Source organism: Macrobrachium rosenbergii, chromosome 45, assembly GCF_040412425.1.
Source record: "Macrobrachium rosenbergii isolate ZJJX-2024 chromosome 45, ASM4041242v1, whole genome shotgun sequence".
Taxonomy (NCBI): domain Eukaryota; kingdom Metazoa; phylum Arthropoda; class Malacostraca; order Decapoda; family Palaemonidae; genus Macrobrachium; species Macrobrachium rosenbergii.
In genome coordinates this window covers 6,182,500-6,205,525 of record NC_089785.1, presented here as the reverse complement: position 1 = coordinate 6,205,525, position 23,026 = coordinate 6,182,500, and positions in this window count along the sequence as shown.

Sequence of the window (23,026 nt, the reverse complement as noted above, 5' to 3'; positions counted from 1 at the left end):
GATGATTTTGCCATATATTATTCAGCATCTCGAATAAAACATGCAGAACGAATCATTAACAAAAGCATAGTAAAAATAGATGAATGGGCTTTATCTGTAGGCTTTAAATTTTCCATAGATAAAAACCCAAGCAATCATGTTTTATAAAAAAAAATGGAAAAAAGGAGAAGAAATAGACATAAAAAGGTCTGAAACCATAGTTCAATGGCCACAAGCAAAATTGATCAGGATTAGTATTTGATATCCATGAACTGAAAGACATAACCCGGGATTATCAAAATGTAATCAGCGGATTAAAGGTTTAATTAAAAGCAAATGGATGTTACAGACTAAATACATACACAAAACAAAGCCACTACAACACCTGTCTATCGTTGATTATGGAACAAACATCTGGCTCGTCTCAGAACGCTCGCCATACGGTAGACGCAATTAAATGAGGCTCTTAGAATATGGGCGTTGGGTCTCGATCATCACCAACATGAAACTTTACGTTGAATGGGGTGAACTACCTCTGTCGATCCAGGCAGGGAGCTAGTAACGAGAAGAGGTCTGAGAATTCAGACAAATGATTCTCAAATCAAAAAATTATTTGGATTAAGAGATGTGTTTATAAACAATCATCCACCTTCTTACAAAATTGGGAATAAAAGATTGTTTAAAAGAAAAAGAAGAAATATGTATATACAATTACCTGTAATGTTAATTTTGCCACAATGCCCTCTTAACAATGAATAAAATGAATTCTTCTCGCTTTTTGGAAATATTTGTAAAAAATCATTAAGATCCAAATACCAAAGACAAAATGAAGTAGACTATAATGGCCGTCGCTGGTCAGATCAATAACACTGACGGATCTCCTTGTGATTGTGGTGATGCTGGGTTCGTTCCCAAAACAAAACGACCGGCCATCAAAGTCTCTTCAATTTCTTGCGTTTGGATCTTACGGCCATAAAAATAATTAGAAGTCTCATATAATAATTTTGTAATTTAGAACTTCAGAAGTGTTAAGAGGTCATTGTATAATCCCAGAAATAATATGTGTCAACATAAAAGTGACCAGTAGATTGTATAATAACACAAAAATATTGAAATATGTTGGATATGCCCATGTAGGGATTAAGGGAAATGAATAGGCTGATAAATATATATAAGCGGTCCACATGACAAGATATATATACATCCCTATAGTGACTATACAAAATATATAAAAACAGTCATTGTAAAAAATGGCAAAATATATGGAACGAAGAACCTGCAAATAAAAAATTAAAACAGATAAAATCTCAGTGTTGGAAAAAGGATGAAACTACTAAAGAAGAAACTTTCCCTGCAACAGCCTCTTCATTTCCCCTCCATTTTAAGGATCCCCACCCACCACTTAACTGCAAAGGGATGGGGGAAACAATCAATCAGTATCGTTTAAAACAAGTCATTTGCTGATTTTGCAAAGCTTTATTTTAAATTTTCCTGATCAACCTTTTTAATCAGGACATTAGCATGCACAAAGTGATTAATAACTGTAAGATAATATATTGCAGTACTGATGGCGCTTTGCGGTTGAAACGTGATTCCTGTAACATGGGGAGAAATCATTTCATATATCTTTATGGATTTTCCTTTGTGATTTTAATGTAGTGTTTATATTAAGTTAAAATCCTTTATATAAATGTTATATGATGGTTAGGCGATAAAATCTCCTTTGCACAAATATATTTTGTTAAATGTTTAAACTGTTATCAGAGAAGAGCACTTGTCATTTATCACTTGCCTCGAGCACGTTTAGCCTTTCGTTTTATCTGCTGCAGAAGGCACCTTTTCATATTCAGTAAATGCATGTTTTTTTTTTAATTGTATTCACTTAACATTTATTCGTCTCACAAACAAACAAATGTGAAAAGCTCTTGTTTTAGCTTAATGAAAATAGATGTCTTTCGTAATTAAGTGAAGCATTACGTAAAGTGATGAAATATTGGGCTTAATATATATCAAAAACTGCATTTAAAATCTGAAGAAAAGTCACTTAATTATAGAAACAAATATGATTATGTTATTGCCAGAATATTAAAAGAATTGCACGAAGTGTTAGAAAGTACGAATTTTCTGCTCAAAAGCATAAGTTCAGGAGACTCAGAATAAAATATCTCAGGGTCTCACTTGCATTTAGGTTTTTAAAATTCGCCTAAAATCTTAACCCCATTTTTGGTGAACATCACAGATTGTGCATGTTTTTTTTATTGCCCTAAAAAAGAAATGAGATTAATTAGGAATGACGAGAAGGTGTCATGTTGGGGGCGCCTGAGGGAAGCCATTAATCAAGAACAGGTGAGAAAGTGTCAGTGTGTCCAAGTAAGGACTGTGTAGGTGAAGCTGGCTGGGGCAGAAAAAAATGGTTTTCGTAGTTTTATTATAAGGAAGCAGATATGAAGATGGAGGAGAGATGAGATACCAGGAGCATAAAACACTGAAGCTAAAGTAAGTCCGCACAGGGAGTTGGAGTGGTTGGACAGCAAGATAAAGAGGACATTAGTAAATAAATTAGATGCAGTACAAGGATCTAAAGGTGGAATTCTGAGAAAACCCCATAGGTGCACTAAGAAGTAGTAGTTAGAGAAGTTGGACATCAAGAGTGAACAAAGGAAGCGGGAGGGGAGGGAAAGTACAAGGCTGGAAAGTGGGTGCAGGCAGGGAGGGGCCGAAAGGGAGTAATGCCTAAAATGTACTACGGGAGGTGCACTGACAGCACTACCACCCTACCCGAAAGAATGGTGACATGTTGGCGATATTCCTGGATTGGGCCGAAGGTCAAAGTGAGCCTTTTGGGGTGAAAGGCAAAATGGGAAGAAGAACACCAGAAGTCAGAGGTTGCACAATGAGAGAGGAGGTTTAGCGAAGGAAAAAAGCAAAAAAGCAATAATTGAAAAGCAGGTGCAGGAGAGAAGAAATAATCATGTAGAGGTATGAAAGAGGATGAATAAGGTGTGTGAGGAAAGTGTGAGAGAGAAGTTTGGAAATAACGAAAACAAAGGAGTTAACATAAGAAGGGTTATGTTGTAATGCAGGGAGATAAAGGAGTAAATGAAAGTCGCCCAGAGCAAGTAGAATAAACATAGAAAGTGAGACTGTCCTTATGCACTGTCAGTTGAATCAGTAAATTATTTTAAAAATCTGAGATTGGATGCTTGATGCCAACATGTTTCATTTTTGTTATTATTAATAATCCTGGAATGGCAGAAAGTACCTGGGAAAAGCGCCTTGAAAAATTTGATTCGAATCTGCTAGTAGTTTAGACTTTGACTGGAAATATTGAGATTGTTGATAAAGGACAGAACGGTAAAATTCAGAAAGAATATAGTCAAGATCTCAGTTACAATATCCATCTGTAGTTATTTTGGAGCTGATTTACTCTCTCTCTCTCTCTCTCTCTGTACAAAAAGAATAATTGACATCTTTGTATCTTTAAAATATAGAACCCATGACTGCTGCAAAAGTATTGCTGGTACAGCCATCATCATCATCTCAATTATAGTTTATAATTTTCATGATAAAGTAAAATTGCGCAAAAAGTCAGTCTAATATTAGACATAACACTGTTGCAAACTTATGCTCTGAAAGAGGGAAGTTTGCCCACCCCCACATTGGCCATGAATGTTAATGCTTATTGGAACTTCACCGATGCGGAAATATGATGTCAGTGGGTTAGTAGAAGACTCAAAGGTTATTCTGCTGAGTGAATGAAACCGCAGACAGAGAGTTAGTAAATAGTCAATGATAGTTTTTTTATATATATATTTCAAATATAACGCTGTCAACTTTATGAATGCTCAGGAAAACCGCAATAACTTTTGACTTTCATTTTCTACTAAAGCTCGGCGATTAATTTCGAAAGTCTGGATTTAAATTTTGTTTTCTTCGCTTCTAGCTTGTGTTTCGAATTCATCCATCAGCAGCGCAGAAAGGAAAAAAAGTAGAATTCTCTCTCTCTCTCTCTCTCTCTCTCTCTCTCTCTCTCTCTCTCTCTCTCTCTCTCTCTTTTTTCTTCCAGCTCTCCAGTTACCACGAACGCAGCATTAATGAATTCAGAGTTTTTTGTTTTCCTAGACCCACCAAAACATAAATTCTCCGCAGGTACACAGTTCCACTTCTCGGTTTTGACCTAAATGTCCCTAGTGACATATTTTTCTTTACTTTTCCGCTTTGATTTTCCATCATGAAACGAAAGAATAAGTATGGTTGCTCTGCCGTATCTTACGGTTAAAGGAAGGATTCAATACATCCACTCGATTCAGGAACCACCATTCAGAATGATTCAGTATATCCACCATCTTCCGCTGACCAACGTTTCTGTCTAAAATTCCGTGAAGGTGAAACATCAAATGTGTGTGTAACTGTAGCTGTACAGCAGCGATATTGGGTAGTAACCAATATGAACTATTTACCCATGAATTCCAAATCAATTGTTTACGCAAATATCAGTACCACGAAACAAAAGAGGATCTCTCTGGAGAACCTCTTTAAAGTCTATTTTTCTTTTTCCTCCCGAGTCAAAAAGAGAAGCATTGCCCGAGAAAAATATTAGCTTCTGCACACATCAGCGGAATACCGATGCGGGAACGGAAAGGGAAACAAACGTTCTCTCCTGACCTTTTTCCACTCTGGTGGCCTGTCAATAGTATTGACAACAATCGGCTGACTAGCACATCAACTAGAACATCGCTATCAAGGTGACAGAGGTTGTTATAAAGCCGTAAGGAGTCCCGTTCAATACCTAGAACTAGCAAGCGAGTGGAATTAAGGTTTGAAGTGTTTCATTGTTTTTGAGACTGATCCGAGACTGTAGCTGAGGTTTGGTTACAAAAGATAATGTCCAGAATCGATCGTAAGGAATGATAAGGTTAATTACCGCAACAATGACGAAATATGAGTTGCAACAGGGTTCCTGTAGATTTTTTAGCAAAAGGACGTCATAGAGTAATGACAGGTGCAAAACAAATGCCCCACAAATTTGTGCGGATAGCTCATTTTGTTAAAGCAATATCTCGTTCTTTTTTTGTGATGAGAATACCATCTCCTCGCAAGCAATCGGTCATAATTATGCTAGAGTGAAAATACTTTGTCTAAAGAACTTGGAAAGCTGCAGAACTTTCCATGTGTCATAAGCTCTCTTCAGCCTCAGATCAAGCAATCCCGAATCACTCCCTTACCTTCAACAAATATCCCGTAGGGGGTAGTGCCGTCAGTGCACCTCATTCGGTGCATTGTAGGCATTACTTAAGGTTATTTGCAGCATGCCTTCGGCCCCTAGCTGCAACCCCTGTCTTTCATTTTACTGTACCTCCTTTCGTATTCTCTCTCTTCCATCTTACCTTCCACCCTCTCCTAACAATTGATTCATAGTGCAGCTGAGAGGTTTTCCTCCTGTTACACCTTTCAAACCCTCTTACTCTGAATTTCTGTTTCAGCGCTGAATGACCTTTAGGTCCCAGTGCTTGGCCTGTGGCCTATATTCTATATTCAATTCCATTCAACAAATATCGTAATCCCCTGGGATTTGGAGAGTGAATATTTGGCAGATGGTAAAATGATGGAATGACAAAATTTTCATTCATTTCCATAACAGGAATTGACTGCTGTGAGGTACTGTCCTCTTTGGTGACTAAATGGAATTGTCGTCCTCTTCCGTTTTGCGTAAATCCTGAAGCTATCTTGGTTTTAGGGGAAGAGTCTGCCGCTTATTGTAGTTACAAAATCTTGGTTTTATTTCAGTTGTCTTTCTTTTTGTTTATTCTTCGTCAGATATACAATTCATGGCCTATTCTGGCTTACCAAAGACATTCAAGGTGAGGATTATTTACGGGGAATTAAACATTATGATACTGTACATTGTAGCATCATTCTTTGTAAAGTATTTTGCAGCAGAAGATTAACACTATTAGTAGATATTCAGACGCATCTGGTTACGGCACAGAAACAGGAGAAATTCTAGATGACGAGAGAGAGAGAGAGAGAGAGAGAGAGAGAGAGAGAGAGAGAGAGAGAAACGTCGATTCACAGTCGTATTTTGTATCCTTGAAGGACACAGAGCCTTAAAATCAGGAATTTACTGTCACAATAGACCAAAGCGAATGTCCTTCAAACAGGACATTTTTGGGGTCCTGATACAAAAAGCAATATAAATGTAAGATTATAGGAGGTCCCGTGATAGGAAAAGGAAGAGATAAAAAGACGAGGATCTCATGAATGTTTCCCTTGAGATCCAATCTGCCTCTTTTACTGCCACATTTTAACTTACTCCTTTTCAGGCGCCTTCCTCTCGGACGCTCAAGGCTTCCGCACATACATACCACATTTAATTATTTACGAATCGCTATATCTTATTTGTTTATTGTTCTCTGTTTCTGTTTTCTTTCTTTCGTAAGCTAATGTTCTATTTGGTGAATTCTTTATGAAATATAATAATAATAATAATAATAATAATAATAATAATAATAATAATAATAATAATAATAATAATAATGTCATCCACGTCTGCTTCATATAATTTCTAAGAAAAGCTTCAGGTCTGCAAACATTTAGCACCATGGGAAAAAACATCACCATATATCACCATATCACTGGCAATTTCTTACAACTTCGTTGTACGGTAATTAGAAAAGGTGATTCTTATGTGGAGTCTAATCATACCATTTTGTTTTATTAAACATCTTGTCATAATTTTGTTATTATTATTATGATTGAAATTAATAGATAATTATGACTGTAAATGATTCTTCATTCCTCACTGCAAGGAGTTCCTTACTTCAGTGGGATTCATATTTTAAAAAGTTGGAATTAATTCCTGTGTGTTTGAGTGTTTCTTGTTAAGAAAAGCTTATGCATTAGTTGCTAATGTAAATGATATTCGGGGCAAGTTCTTTGCGTTATCAAAGTTTTCACATGGTTGAATTATTTCGTGTTTTGTCGATAGTTATAAATCCATCTTTTGAAATTAAGTGGGAACTGAATTCTTGCAATCTGAGATTGCTTTAAATATTTAAGAGTCAGATAATCACTTACAAACTAAATTAGTGCCACTGCAATATGAAAGCAATGAAATTATGCAATAGCTGTGATTCATGTTGTTTGTGGTGATAACGTTCAGTCCAGTGCGGAACACTGTCAGGATCTGAAAGCTTTAATTGACGTAAAAAAATCACCATAATTAGTAGAAAAGAATAATTGGATTACGTACGCAGTATTAATTATAGTCATTTTTAAAAAAAGAAAGGTGGCTAGCCTCACCCCCTTTGCTGGTATCTAGATACTGATTAAAGTTGTAGTTCGTTTTACTTTTGGAAAAAAGAAACAGATTACATCAGACAAAAGGAATGTGAACTTTCTCAATTTTACAGAATTTCAACGATAAAAAAAGCTGTTTTACTTTGCCCTTAACATAGCAATATCAGAATAATAATAATAATAATAATAATAATAATAATAATAATAATAATAATAATAATAATAATAATATTGGTGAAGAAACCCACAGTGGTGTAAATGTAAATATTATTTGAAATATTTATATACAGACGAGAGCTTTCGAGAGTCTGGTTGAGATTCTGGCAGTTATCTCGTTAATTATATTCCCATCCCATTTGCTGGCGGTCGCTGATAGAGTTGGAGTGATTTGTTGTCATAAAACTCTTCTCCGAATTTATTACGCTCGTACGTAGACGAGAAATTATATCCGAAACAAGGAATTACATCTGAAATGAGGAATTACATCTGAAATTAATTGCATCTGAAATGTGAAATTATATCTAAAATGATGAATTAAATCTGAAATTAGGAATCATGCCTGTATCAAATTACATCTGAAACGTGGGATTATGTCTGGAATAAGGGAATTATATTTGAAACGTGGATATATTTATGAAACGATGAATTACAATAGAAAAGGAGGAACTGTATGTAGAACTAGGAATTACACATGAACAAGACGTTAGATCTGAAACTAGAATTTCATGTGAAACGAAAAACTATTCGTAGAAGTGGGAATTACATCTGAAACAAGGAATTACATGTGCAAGTAGTAATTGCAACGGGGATTTATATTTGCACCTAAAATGAGGAATTACACATGAAATTAGGAATTACATTTGAAACTGGGAATTCGGCTGAAGCGGGGTTACATCTGAAACAAGAAATATTTGAAACGTTGAACTACATCTGAAAGGGATTATATCTGGGACGAATTTGCTCTCTGAATAAGAGTTCAGTTTTGTTTTTATTTTTAACTAAAAACTTAATGATAAATCGAGTGTCAATCGCTCCTAACTGTTCCCGAACCTGTCCCTTGGATCTGAATTATGAAATGAACAATATTTTCGGCGGGTTTGAATTATGGAAAGGGTGCGGTAACACACGGGTCTCTCTCTCTCTCTCTCTCTCTCTCTCTCTCTCTCTCTCTCTCTCTCTCTCTCTCTCTCTGTGTGTGGCCCTCAAGGCGCAAAGGTAACACTACGTTCATCACAGAGACAGAACATAGATATAAATATCCTTACAAAGGAAAGCGCTTATATGTATAATTTTCGTAACTGTTCGAGATGTTGTCTTAGGCAGCACTTTGGATATCGCAGCATCTGCTGGAGAGATAGAGAGAGAGAGAGAGAGAGAGAGAGAGAGAGAGAGAGAGAGAGAGAGAGAGAGAGGCGGAGAAGAAAACAGATGATTGATAGCCGTTTGAAGATCTCAGATTAAGGACATAATATTTTAAAGATAATAAATATCAGTGGCTGAAGTGGGTAATTTAAAACATGTGCGCACTTTTCCTGTCATTTTACCCTTGGATCTTTATGTCATCCGGATTATGCAACACAGAAATGAAAAGGGTTGTAGTGTGCATAGGTACAAGGGTCTAATAATGGAAAAAATATTGAAATATGTAGGGATTAAAGGAAATGAAGAGGCTGATAAAGCATTTAAAAAGCAGTCCTCATGACAAGAGCAAATGTACACATCCCTATTAGTGACTATAGAAGATATATAAAAACAAGCATTGTAAGTAAATGGCAAAATATATGGAATGAAGAACCTGAAAATAATAAATTAAAACAGATAAAATCCAGTGCTGGAAAATGGATTTACGTCATATCAGAGAGAGAGGCATACACAAAGTAATTCTGATGCGTCTTCAAATAGGCCATACTCATTTTTGACACATGGACACTTAATGAACAGTCCATGTGGCCCTCCTCCCAAATGCCCAGATTGCAAAGTGTTGATAACAGTCAAGCATGTATTGTGTGAATGTCCTAAATATAACCTGCAGCGATTATCAAATTTTGGAACGAGATCAATGAAGAAATTTTGTCAGAATCTTAACTTTTCAGTAATACACAATTTAATGTTAATGAGGAGCTGAGTTTTAATTGATAAAATATAAAAGTTAATAATAGAAATACGAAAACCTGTAGGCGTCTAATGAATTTTAAGACAACTAAATTTTGAAATTTTACTTAATTTATTTTGAAATTTTTAATACCTTTTTAGTGAGTATATATGGAAACATGAGTATAAATGTATTTACTGGGTGAGTGTGTTCCAGTATGAGAGCTTATGCCTTTGTGCAGCTTTTAATTTCATTTTCATTCATTCATCACCATACCAAATGACCTATTTGGTCTCAGTGCTACACTTCTAGCCTAGACCTGTCATTTCATCCAATCCTTCGGGCCAGCCCTATGAGTGCTAGGCTTCTAGCCTAGACCTGTCATTTCATCCAATCCTTCGGGCCAGCCCTATGAGTGCTAGGCTTCTAGCCTAGACCTGTCATTTCATCCAATCCTTCGGGCCAGCCCTATGAGTGCTAGGCTTGTAGCCTAGACCTTTCATTTCATCCAATCCTTTGGGCCAGCCCTATGAGTGCTAGGCTTGTAGCCTAGACCTGTCATTTCATCCAATCCTTTGGGCCAGCTCTGTGAGTGCTAGGCTTCTAGCCTAGACCTGTCATTTCATCCAACCCTTCGGGCCAGCCCTATGAGTGCTAGGCTTCTAGCCTAGACCTGTCATTTCATCCAATCCTTCGGGCCAGCCCTATGAGTGCTAGGCTTGTAGCCTAGACCTGTCATTTCATCCAATCCTTCGTGCCAGCCCTGTGAGAGCTGATAGTCAGATCAGTGGTCTGGTTAAACTGTTTTAGTAATAATAATCAAGCTGCCCAACAAAAGTCAGTCAGGCTGTGTGTTGACACCAGCTTCAGCTACAGTCAGGAAATAGATCTGGGGCGAGAACCCCATCCGTAAGAACTTGCTGAAAGCCAAAAGCTCTTCCCTTTTGGCACCACCCCCCACCCCCTACAAAGGAAAAAAGGGGTATAGTGAAAAAAACGTCTTTCTGGGTGGATGGCGGGCCTTAGTGTTATATCATTTGGCTCACAATTACACTTTCCATGGTTTGAACCTGATCTTGGTGAAAAATGTGTGTGTGTGTGTGTGTGTGTGTGTGTGTGTGTGTGTGTGTGTTAGTGGGTGGCATAGCCTAATGTTAGGGCACTGGGCTCACGTTTGCAAGGCTCATTACTCTCACCCAGCCCCACTTTTCCTATTAATCTCAGACTTCTCACATACTGTTTTTAACAAATGCTTGACACACACACCTCCTATGCTTAAGACCACAGTGTTTGTCGCTTAGCAGTCCGTTTGTTATGTTACTTGCTCAAAAAATCTTACTTTATGCCGTTACTGGCATATCTAGAAATGATATGCCTTGTCGTTCTTACAGTCACCTCTGACGCCTTTACTTACATACAAGGTAACAAATATCGTAAAGTAACAAATATCATTCCTCTTTCACATTCTTTGATCCTTCGAAACCTTGAGACCTTTTCCTCACCAAGCGTTACACTCCTAAGGTCGTCAACTCACTCACTCTTTCGCCACCATTCACCGGCTTTTACTCGTAATCACATCAACTCCTGTTGTCTGTCCACTCTTCAGTCTCTTAATCTCCATCGGCACAACCTCAGCAGTCATTTTCAGATGCATTCTCAGACTTGCAGTGACCCTTTCCACTCCACATTACTGACCTCTGACTCTTACTCAATCATATATATCCAATAAATCTTGAAAATTGTAATTCCATCAGCAGAGGACTTCAGTTGCTGCCCGTTGTTTCTGTAAATTGTGATGCATTATCTCACTAAATAATTTTGCATTTATATCTCTAGCATACTTCTTTTTGTCTTTTGAATATTTGTTCATGTTTGGCCTTAAATTTTTTTGCTCACTCCGGAGTTTTTTTTCTCTCTCTCTTTTTGGTACTATGTCATCTCTTTTGTCAAATAACTAGTCTTCAAACAGTGTCCGTTTATCACTTTGCTTCTCTTTGAATTCTCGTTAAATTATGTACCGTTTAAATCACAATACTACCATAAACATTCCCTGGCATACTAAGTGATGTTACACTTCTGTAATTTCTACAGGCTCACCAATCAACTTTGCCTTTTTACAGAAACGATTATTTCCCATACTCCACTCCACTGGAACAATTGGCTAGTCAGACATACCTTACACACCCTGGTCAGCAACTCATTCATATTTTCACTAACATGCTGCAACACCTCACTTATATTCACATCAACCCTTGTGTCTCTCCATTTTTCTGTGTCTGTTAAAGCTGTGTATGATGTTCTCAACAAACTGGTAAAGTTTAAGAATTTGAACATGAAGCAAAGTCAGCAAATGTAATTATAAAGATAAATTTCTTTGATATCGCTATCTGAAGGTCAGTTATTGTTTACCTAAAAAACCTCTTGGTCTATTAGACAGAAAGATGAGATAGTGTTTTGGCCTGTCCTCAGTTGCACACATGCAAACACACCTGCAGAAACGTGATGGTGTGTATTTCCTCTGCCAATAGGCTTTGTGGCTGTAGCCAATGTCTCCAGGTGTCTTTGCCTTTCTAGTCTTAGAGAGGAATGGAAAGACAAGGACACAGAGACAGACGTGAAAAGGTATTCATTCTTCTAAAATGCTATCAGAGCATCGCCCCTTTTCTTGTAGACAAAATTATCATTTCTCGTTTGTCTTCCATTGCATCAAGACAAAAGCAACGAAAGAAAGGTGGACGATTTCCGTTGGAAATGAACGAACGTCATTTGGCAGAGCAAAAGAAGAGCAGAGTTCGAAAATTCTTTTTGGTGAAGAGCTCTTGTGTCCGTGGAGGGTGTGATGGTCCTCCATTAACGTACCTAATCCATTGTTTGAGAGGCATTTGGTCTTTCATCACCTGTGTTCGTCAGACTTCAAGGGTTCCCCACGAAATGGATGACTTTATTTCGTGTCACCAGCAGCGTTGTGTTTGCCTGAATACGAAGCAAGGGTTTGCAGAAGCAGCGTAAGCATGGCCACTTCTTCACGTCAGATTTCTATGGTGTGTCATTATGTCTATAAATGGGCGGGAAAAATAAGGTATGGCAGTAATGATAGCTCTTCAAGGTACCTACATTGAAAAACTTAGGGTGTTCATTTTTATATATTGCGTGCAGTAGGATTTTTAGAAGAATCTTATTATTCGTTTGGCCCTCTATAATTTATTTTAGTAACTCCTACAGCGTCTTCAGCAGCTAACATCCCTCGGGCCTTCTCACCAAGCTCCGGTAAAAGGGCGAACCCCAAGATACCTCAGGGCTACAGAAAGATAACTTTCCTTAAGGCGGAAGGTAGACCGACTTAACGAACTTATCTTCCGCTGTAAGTTATTTACAAAACGCCTCCCTGTAATGTGTGTAAACTTTTCCGACCTTTTTTACTTGTCGGAAATTGAACTCTGCAAAGTTTGTTATATTCAGGCCGGGAGTCATATAGACTTTGCCGAGGGAAATAATCTCTTTCAACTTTCTCTGCACTTCCGCTGTCTTGCTCCGAAAGGCTGCAGCCTCCCAGGACGCAATTTTGAGACAAGTTCAGATGCGGAAAAGAATAAAAAAGAAAGAAAATAAAGGAAGTTCAAACTCTAAAGGGAAAAAGTATGAAGTCAAATAAACATTCTGAGTATTTTGCTTATTTGAAAACTTCCCTCTAACAATCGTGGTCTTTCTTTTTTTGACTTATCAGGAGTTTGTTAGTTTGCTTCTTTGTTTGTTTATTTGTTTTCATATCTCTCTCTCTCTCTCTCTCTCTCTCTCTCTCTCTCTCTCTCTCTCTCTCTCTCTCTCTCTCTCACGCAGACACATACACAATACGTAGGAAAGTTCTCATCTCTTATTCATCTTGATTTTGTATTGTTTTTACTTTAAATATCAAAATAGGGTGGGAGGGCCGGGGAGACCAGCTTCCTCTAAAATGGCTGATTGCAGTTTCCCCATTTTCTGAGAAGTTGTAAAACTTGAAGTGCTGCTGCTTTTGCTCTCCAGTGGACCTCACCCTGAGCAGACCTGATCTAAGCGGACCTAATGAGCTTGTCAGAGATGCGATTGAAATGTGACGAAAATAGTGGCAGTCACCTTCCATCATTCTCGGAAAAATTGTCAAAACTTTCTTGGGTGATGCTGTATGTATCTCGGGCTAAAAGTTGTTTTTATGGTGCTTGCAATCAGAAAGCAAAGGTTTAGACCAGGTGTTTTCGGAAAGCTTAGATATTAATTTTTAGCAATCATTAAACCATGGGAAGGAGAGAATTAACTTATCGTTATTGTATACTCCCCTCATCCTACCATGAAGTTCAGAAACTCCATTTTTGTTCTGTAAATACAACAGCCAGCATAACATCCAATTTGTTTCTGCATGATTTTCTCGATAATTTTATGAGAACTTTATTTAATAGGCCTTTTTTAGGTTTCCGCAATTGGGTTGGTGTGTGTGTGTGTGTGTGTGTGTGTGTGTGTGTGTGTGTGTGTGTGTGTGTGTGTGTGCGCTTATGAGAGAGAGAGAGAGAGAGAAAGAGAGAGAGAGAGAGAGAGAGAGAGAGAGAGAGTGCTGTCTGCTTCTTATGCCTGTTATGTCAAATCAGTCATTGCTTTCATGCACAGAAAGCAAAAGATAATCACTTCCATTTTTGTTAATACCTCGTTTTCAGTTGAAGAGATTCCGAATTCATTCTTCATTGCTCCTCCAATCTCGAGCGAAGAGGAAATTCATTTGCGGAAAACTCGGCCTAAAGCCACATGCCACTGTGGACAGCGCGGCTCCAGTGGAGCCTTGATGACACCAGCGAGGAAAAATGGTGTGAGTCCGGCGCTCCGCCATCAAGGAGTTTAATCCTAATTATCCTCCTTTAAGCGCTTGACTTCGCCCAGAAATCGAAGTGAAAATGACACCCGACTTTGCCTGGGAGGGAATCGAACGAGCGATGGCTGGATGCATATGGGTGTTGAGCGATCGATCGATCGATCCATCCATCGAGACCCGTTTGTGTCAACGGAAGTTTCTTTGATCGAGTTTTGAACTTCCCATTTTGACTCGTTTCATTAAACTCTTCCTTAACGTTTGGATTTAATGGCGAGTTGTCTCTTCGTTGGAGATATATATATATATATATATATATATATATATATATATATATATATATATATATATATATATATATATATATATATATATATATATATATATATATATATATATATATATAATATGCTTATTTTGTAAATTTCATGTCTCCGGATCTTTTATTATCATAAACTTAAACAATCGCACAAAACATCATTTATGTTCATAGTCTGTGCATTTGTAAAATATTGTTTTCCTTTGTAATTGACACTGCTTCTACCAATCAAGAAAGCACAACACGATTTACAAGTCTTTATAGAAATAAAAATGAAAGCACTTGTTAATTTATTACAGGCTGAAACGGGTCAAAAAAACTTTTCAATCATTTTCTACAAACAAAATTCAGTGACAAGAATACAGAGTTAATTTGCAGATATTGTAAATAAAAAAAATCACGTATCCTATTTCTGTCATTTTTTTTAAGAAAAGTGGAAGTGTACATTGTAGTTTTCCTGGGATGAAACCAAAATATCAGTTGACGACTTTGTTGCCAAGTGTCATAGCAACCAAGATCACAGAGAATCCGCTGAGGCCTACAGGTCTTGTAGGATGACTCTGCGAGCGATTGGAAACGATATCCGTCCTCTCAGTTAGTGGGAGCAGGTTAGTTTTTGTGCCTGGATTTGATCTATACTCACAAGTAAGGGAGCTTCCTCACTACAATAAAACCTGCCAAAGACACACGTTGATAACTTACTGTTGACACTTCGCAAACAAATAGAAGTCAATGACGTATTGGTAGTTCTAATCACTGCTTTATAGGATTATCCAGTGTTGGTCAAAGGTTCGCTCTCCAATTGCGGTCGTTGACTAGTTTTCGACCTCTTTGTGATATGTAAGAGATAAGTTGCCGCCGTGTGTTTATGTTATGTACCGTAGTGTGGACGCGCAATAAGTGGGTTATAGATTAAAATGAAAACTTGATTGAACATTTTTAGAAGCATTTAGAATGCAGTTGCCCATTGTACGTATATGCGTATCTACAATAAAACAAAAATTAGTTTATGAACAATTAAGGTTAAAGATTAATGTTGCATGGTATAAGGAAGAAGCCGTGATTAGCTCATATATATATTTCTGGATTTTGAAAGAAGCAGAGGCTGTAACGAGTTCTGGAAAGAGTATAAACAATAGATAGTTTTGTTTAGACTAGAGTTCGTGTTTGCCAAGATTACAAGTGTTGTTAAGATCAAGGAGCTTACCTGGTTTTAACGGTTGTTGGGCATTAAAAAAAAAATGTATTTTTCCCCATTCTTCTTTTATTCTAGGAAGGCAGATAACCTAAACTTTGTAAAGATGGGTTCCTTAATTGACAGTAATAGCGGGGTAGCGAATTTTCAGAACAGGAATACTGGAAAGTGAAGGCTGGAGATTTCAAAAAGAGCAGCTAGTATTTGTCTATCCCTGCAAGCTTTAAGAAAGATGTGCTGGAATGTAAGTCCTGATCAGAAAGACAAAGGAACAAGTGAACTGGAATGACAACGAGCCCAAGAAAAGGCCAGGCTGCAAGAGCAGAAGTTGAGAGAGTTCGCTCACAGGTGGGGGAGAAGGAAGAGAGGATGGAGAGAGAACGTGCGATTGCTTAGTCGTCAGTCGGTTACCATTTTGAAGTTAATATCGCATTGAAATTAGTCCCAACATTTGTCCAATTTCGCAGATTTTCATTTCTCCATCGAAAAAGTAGCCAGGAAGTTGCTATGACCCGTCGAGTATTGGATAACTTTGGTCCAGCATTGTTTGAAGGGTAAGGCTCAAGATTTATGCAACTATCTGCTCGTTGCTTTTCGTCCGTAGAAATATGGTGCACTTACCACTCTTCATTTTATCAAGTCTAAAGTGAAATCAGAATGAATTCAGGAGGGCTGTGAAATAATGGCGGAAACTCTTGTCGTTACAGGACAAATATAGCAACAACTTCGTCTTTTACTACAGGAACCAGATAAGTATTAAACTTCCACAATACTGTACTAGCAGTTTCTTACTCGTAAACAGGAGGTTCCTCAAGATATTAAATTACTTAACCATTAGTTTACTTATAGTAACTTTTTACTATGCCTTACAAGTATAGCCACTTTTCTCATCTTTGGCTTCTTATACCACATCCGCTGTGTAAGCAGGTACTTTTTGCACCTTGGATTTTTCCCCTGCGTAATCAGCATCAGGATTTTGCAAAACGAAAAAATAAATAAATAAGTAATTACTTGTAATCCCTTCGTGCATTCCAATTTTGCCTCCCATAAACACCCCAAGTTTCCTCGTGGTCTTGTGCACATATCATTTGCTTTACTTATTCTGGCGAGATATTACATGCAAATGTTGGAAACAAGAACTTTTACTTCAGTTCCAGAATAACTCCTTAGTCATAGTTGTCCCCACTGCCTCTGCGTCATTGAAAGTATAACCTGTTATGGCTTTGAAAACTTCCTTTGTTTACAAAATCTCTATGAACATCTGTTTTTTCGTACTGGTAAACCAAGGATTTCGTGATTTAAATGGGCTAGAATGACTTTATTCATAAACAGTACGGTTTTAGTGGGGACCTTGACCTTTTGACCCATGGTGACCTATGTTTGAGACCAGCTTTTATTATAAAGTTACCAGTGACTCTGTGGTCGTTTTCGTATAAAAATTTTTGCTGTGTGATCTAAATTCATTGAGATATTAACATTAGAATGTGACGTACCTCCATATTTTCGACCAGTTCAAAGAGTCACATTTTTTTGAGGAAAAAGTTTAATAAAATCTCAACCCACCACTGCCAATCTTGAAAGAGTTGCAGTTCTGATGCCTTAAGGTAAGACCTTTCAAAAATACCAATTAGAAACCTGGTGTCTTCAGCAAATAAATGGCCCTGGCTCTAGGACTATTCGTTTGGTTAATGTCCCCCTCTCTCTCTCTCTCTCTCTCTCTCTCTCTCTCTCTCTCTCTCTGTATATGTATATATATATATATATATATATATATATATATATATATATATATATATATATATATATAGATATATATTTTATATATATTACAGGGTTATGTATATACCTTCAGGGAGTGCGTTCCTTCCCTTAATATGCATCTAGGCTACCTGGACCAGCTGATAGTGCCTCGACTAGGGCCCTAAAGGTTAGAATATGAGCACGTGCTGAATGTGTGTTTACCCATCATTAAGTACAGGTTAGATTCACAATCGAAATCGCAGTCTTGCTCAGGAGGAGCATCAAAATAGAAAATGCATATTTTGGATATAAAAGTTTATATATACTTATTTTTGTTGGTTCTATCTAGTATTACTCTTCATTTTTAACGTTCATATTTTAACAGTATGAATTTTACTAGTATGTCATCATTCACCTGTTTATTATCAATCATATCATTAATTTATAATTTCACCTTCATTACGACGCTGAATAACCCTGAGGGCTCCGGCGCTTGGTCTTAAGAACTAAGATTCATAATCAATCAATCAATCCATCTCTAATTCAGGAAATAAATAATATCGCTCCGATCTGTTTCACTTTGCGGCATCTGTCAGGGATAATTGGCAGCCATCAGGAATAATGAATAATAATGGACACCGTTGCAATGAATTACGAGTATGAGTAAGAGGAAGGCTTCTAAAAACCCTTGACAAACAGCCAAAGGCTTTTATATTTGATGAACGGGAAAGAGATGTTTGATTAAGGTTATTTGTGAATGATCCTGCGTTCTTGAGTCGTAGGTAATGGTGGTAGTAATGTATAGGAAGCAATTATATTCTGCTTAGAAAATGGAAAAGGGTCCAGACTCCTAAAATAGGGCGTTTCCGAAAAGAATCTGTCATTTTTGATGATTGAAACCCTTTGAGAATATGGACCTGTACAACATTTCTAATCACTGCAAGGTTTCCTGTGTGCCCGACAGTAGACAGAACAAATGCCACAAAATCTCATGGGACCTTCTGTCACATCTCTACAGGCTACCCAGGGTCAAGTGTTGGCACAAGGCCAATGACCTAAGATTAAAATTAACTGTGAAATTAAGTAATACAGAAGTTTTATGAATTCGTTGAGAGATGGACAACCACCAACAAATGAGCTTCATAAGAGAAACACAATAATAGTGGCAGTTGTTTAGAGGAAGAAAGGGTGAAAGCACAATATGAAAGTTCATTGTCAGTTGGGAGTCGATAATCGCTAGTTGTTGTGAGGGTTGAAGACACCTGTCGTGAAGCAGAACGTTCAAAGTTACTAAAACCGGAAATTTATTGAATGGTCAGATATACTTTATTTTCAATTCAGACACAATAACAACACAGTAATAAACATTGTCTTAATAAATGGAAAATGTAACTGAAAAGAAGAAAAAATCAGACAATAAAAGTTATGTTTAATGGCCTGAAAACGTTTGCAAACTCCCCATACACACACATGTATGTAAATATAAACATTATATTTATATATATATATATATATTTATATATATATATATATATATATATATATATATATATATATATATATATATATATATATATATATATATATATATATAGTACGTATGTGTTCATACATAGAGAGAGAGAAAGTCTCTCTCGGAAATGAATCAGAATTGGAACAAGTAAAGCATAAACGATGCAAGGATAAAAAATAGCAGAGGAGAACTGAAGGTGCAGAGCCGTTGAAGCTAAAAGAAAAGCTGAATCGGGACGAAGGCTCATCCACTAAAGTTGCGATCCGTTTCGGTGGCGGAGTTGTTGGGGGGTTACTCTTACGAGTGAGAAATGAATTAAGGAAAAGATCTCTGCGAGGGAGAGTTATCCCTTATCATTTTTAGATTTTTCTATTAGTGTAAACAGTAGATGTGAGATTTTTTTACTTTAAGAATATCACAGCGATCTCTCTATATTCATGTAAATAAATCAAGAGTTTGTCTTAAAAACAATAACAAATACGAACCATGAAGCTTTGCACATCAAACTCAACACGGAGAACGGAAGGTCAGTTTTGACGATAAGTATAATAATTTAATAAAAAAAACATCACACGTGTTGAAAACACACACACACACACACACACACACATATATATATATATATATATATATATATATATATATATATATATATATATATATATATATATATATATATATATATATATATATATATATATATATATATATACCAAAGAATGTGTGCTTTTCTACTGTACAATATGCAATGATATCTTTGCAAAAAAAAAATTGCATTACTCTTATACAAAGATTCATTATGCATAATGCTCATTTTATGTTATTTGGTCGGGAATCTAAATTTATACAAGAGCCAGACATGTTTCCCATTAGAATATTTGAAACCAATTTACCCGTGGTTTCCAGACTGAAATGAGTAGATTAAATAATAGAACCTGATGTTAGTCAGTCCTACCACAAATTCTCTTCTTTTTATTTTATGCATTTATTAATATGGATGTCATTCAGGTCTCTTGTTGATAATCACAGAGAATATTTACACTATGCTTAATTAATAAAAGTACTATTAAATCCCAAAAAATGCGCCGAAGTTTCTTCGGCGCAATCAATTTTCTGTACAGCCGCTACAGCGTATAATCAAGGCCACCTTCAGCGAACGCCGTAATCCTTTGGGATCTGGAAAATTGTATATTCGCAGATGTTCACTTGATGGAATGCTAATATATCCATTCAATTCCATAACAGTAATTGATTGCTGAAAGGTATCCCCAACTTTGTTCACTGCTCAACGTTACGAAGTGATAGGAATTCTCCCCATCTTCTTCTTCTTCTTCTTCTTCTTCTTCTTCTTCTTCTTCTTCTTCTTCTTCTTCTTCCGTTTTGCATAATCCCTGAAGGTATCCTGGTTTTTAGGGTGGGGTCTGCCCTTTACTTCTGTTTTGAAACCTTTTACCATATTCCAGTTTATTTTCACAGCTTTATTCTTCATCAAATAAAGCGATTCGTCACCTCTTCTGGTTTGACAAAGAAACTAAAAACGAGGCTTATAATATTTTGTAGCATCATTCTTTGTAAAATATTTTGCAGCATAATAAAGACAATTATTATCAGCAGACATTCAGATGCATCTGGGTACGGCACAGAGAGAGGACCAGTAACAGGAGTCATTTTACAGAGAGGGAAAAGGTAGGAAAGACTGAGTGAAGAGAAGAATGAGTGTAAAAGTCAAAGCAAAGATGACGGAAAGAGAGTGAGAAAAAAGCGAGACTTCAGTAGGACAAAATATTGAGTTTGTCGAGAAAATGAGGTTTTTCTATTTTTTAAGATTCATTGCCGTATTTTCTATCTTTGAAATAGAAAGCGCCTTTCAATCAGGAATATACCATTATATAAGGCCAGACGGAAAGTCCGCTGAACATAAGTGACATTCCGGTTTCAATTAATGACATTTTGGAAGAGTTTTTCCCAAGCTCTCTCTCTCTCTCTCTCTCTCTCTCTCTCTCTCTCTCTCTCTCTCTCTCTCTCTCTCCATGTATCTGTCTATCTTACTATCGGTGAATTACAAGTAAGAGTAAACGATCATTAGGTAAAGAAGTCCTCAAAATGTTTCCGTTGTAACGATGGTTGCATTGGTAACCATACCACCCCCTCTCCCTGTACAGCAACAAATAATACTGTTAACAGTGATCGCTGCCTCCATTATTTCACCATCAGTATTATTGTTATAATTACTAATATTACTCTTTTACGGAACATACTGAGAAAACCTTACTGAACTTTTCTGATTGCCCTGAGGCTTAATTGACTTACTAATTCCAAGGTCACTACGGCGTTACATTTCCTAATAACAATAATGACAAAAGTAAAAAAAAAAAATCAATAAAAAAAAGGTAGAGGGCTTGCAGTTTTTCATGAGAAGGCCTTCTTCATTATTTTTTTACTGCTCTCCTTCAGCACTTTTAACAGTTTTTAGGTAGACAAGTTATGAAGTTGACAGCTTTTGTTCGCTGAGTTCATAATTTATGAAATTCGTGCTTTCCTCTGGGTATTTTTGTCCTGAGAAGATTAAAGACTTTTCTTTGGGATTTCCACATTACAGTTTAGGAGGGGAGAGAGAGAGAGAGAGAGTATAGTATTTCATTGGTCTTAATTTGAGTAATTTAAGTGTTTCTCTTTCTAAAGCGTTTCTAAAAACCATATGTGTGTGTGTGTGTGTGAGAGAGAGAGAGAGAGAGAGAGAGAGAGAGAGAGAGAGAGAGAGAGAGAGAGATTATGCCATTGTTGTAGGTCTTAATTTGGTTGGTTTATGTTTCCTTTGTCCAAAGTGTTTCAAACTCCTTGTGTGTGTGTGTGTGTGTAAAAGAGAGAGAGAGAGAGAGAGAGGGAGAGAAACTCTTTTTATAGTTATGCCTCTACACCTCAGTTACAAGGACAGCTGCTCCCGATATGCGCCAAAAACCGCCCTATCTTTTAACCCTTCTGACGCTGAGGGTTTTCGTAGCATAAATCCCTTTAAAAAACGCCCAAACTTTCTACAGCTTAAAAACGTCTTAAGCACCTCATAGAGAGAGAGAGAGATCCAGAGAGAGAGAGAGAGAGAGAGAGTTGAACCACGATATCCTTGCGTACACACACACACACACACACACACACACACACACACACACACACACACACACACACATATATATATATATATATATATATATATATATATATATATATATATATATATATATATATATATATATATATATATATATATATATATATATATATATATATATATATATATATATATATATATATATATTGTTACGTGTGATTGTCTTGGTTGATCATGTATTATTCAATTTACGTAATTTTTACGGCCCTGCAAACCAAGATTACACGTAACCTGCCACTTGAAGCCAAAAGTTAACCTCAAAGACAGACGTTAATTAGCCAAAGGTCGCCAGTTAAGGGTTATTAACCTTAACAAAGAATATTTGAGATGAATTTGATTTTAAAGCAAGCAGTTCTTCCAAACATTCGGACGCTTGAGGCATAAAAGCATCGAGATTTAACCTGATTTTGCTTACCCTAAATCCTAGGTATTTTACTGGAATAACGGGGTTGAAGCTAACAACATAATAATTTGGCTTAATCTAGACTTCGTGAACACATATACCCTAAGTGGTGGCTGAAGGAAAACAAAGAAAAATGTGAAATACAGAAAAGTACTAGTCAATCGACGAAGCTTCAACAAGAATCGGACTTACCGTGAATGTCGAGTCGCTGCGCAAACGAGGGACCTCAGGAGTCGTATTCTGGCAGTCTTCCCAATTCACTAATTAAGATAGACGTAGGAGAAAGTAATAAAGAATAAAGAATATCGTTCGGACGCACGCAGCGTCACCCTCGTTTAGTGACCGCTGGAATCTCTGACTGACCCGACCTGCGCCGTTCCGCCAGAGGAGGGCTTATATACGCCCGGGCAATCCGACCTTGACAAAGGCATCGTCGAATGCATAGAATAAAGCTTAAGGGCCACCATAACTAGGGGTCATTGAGCG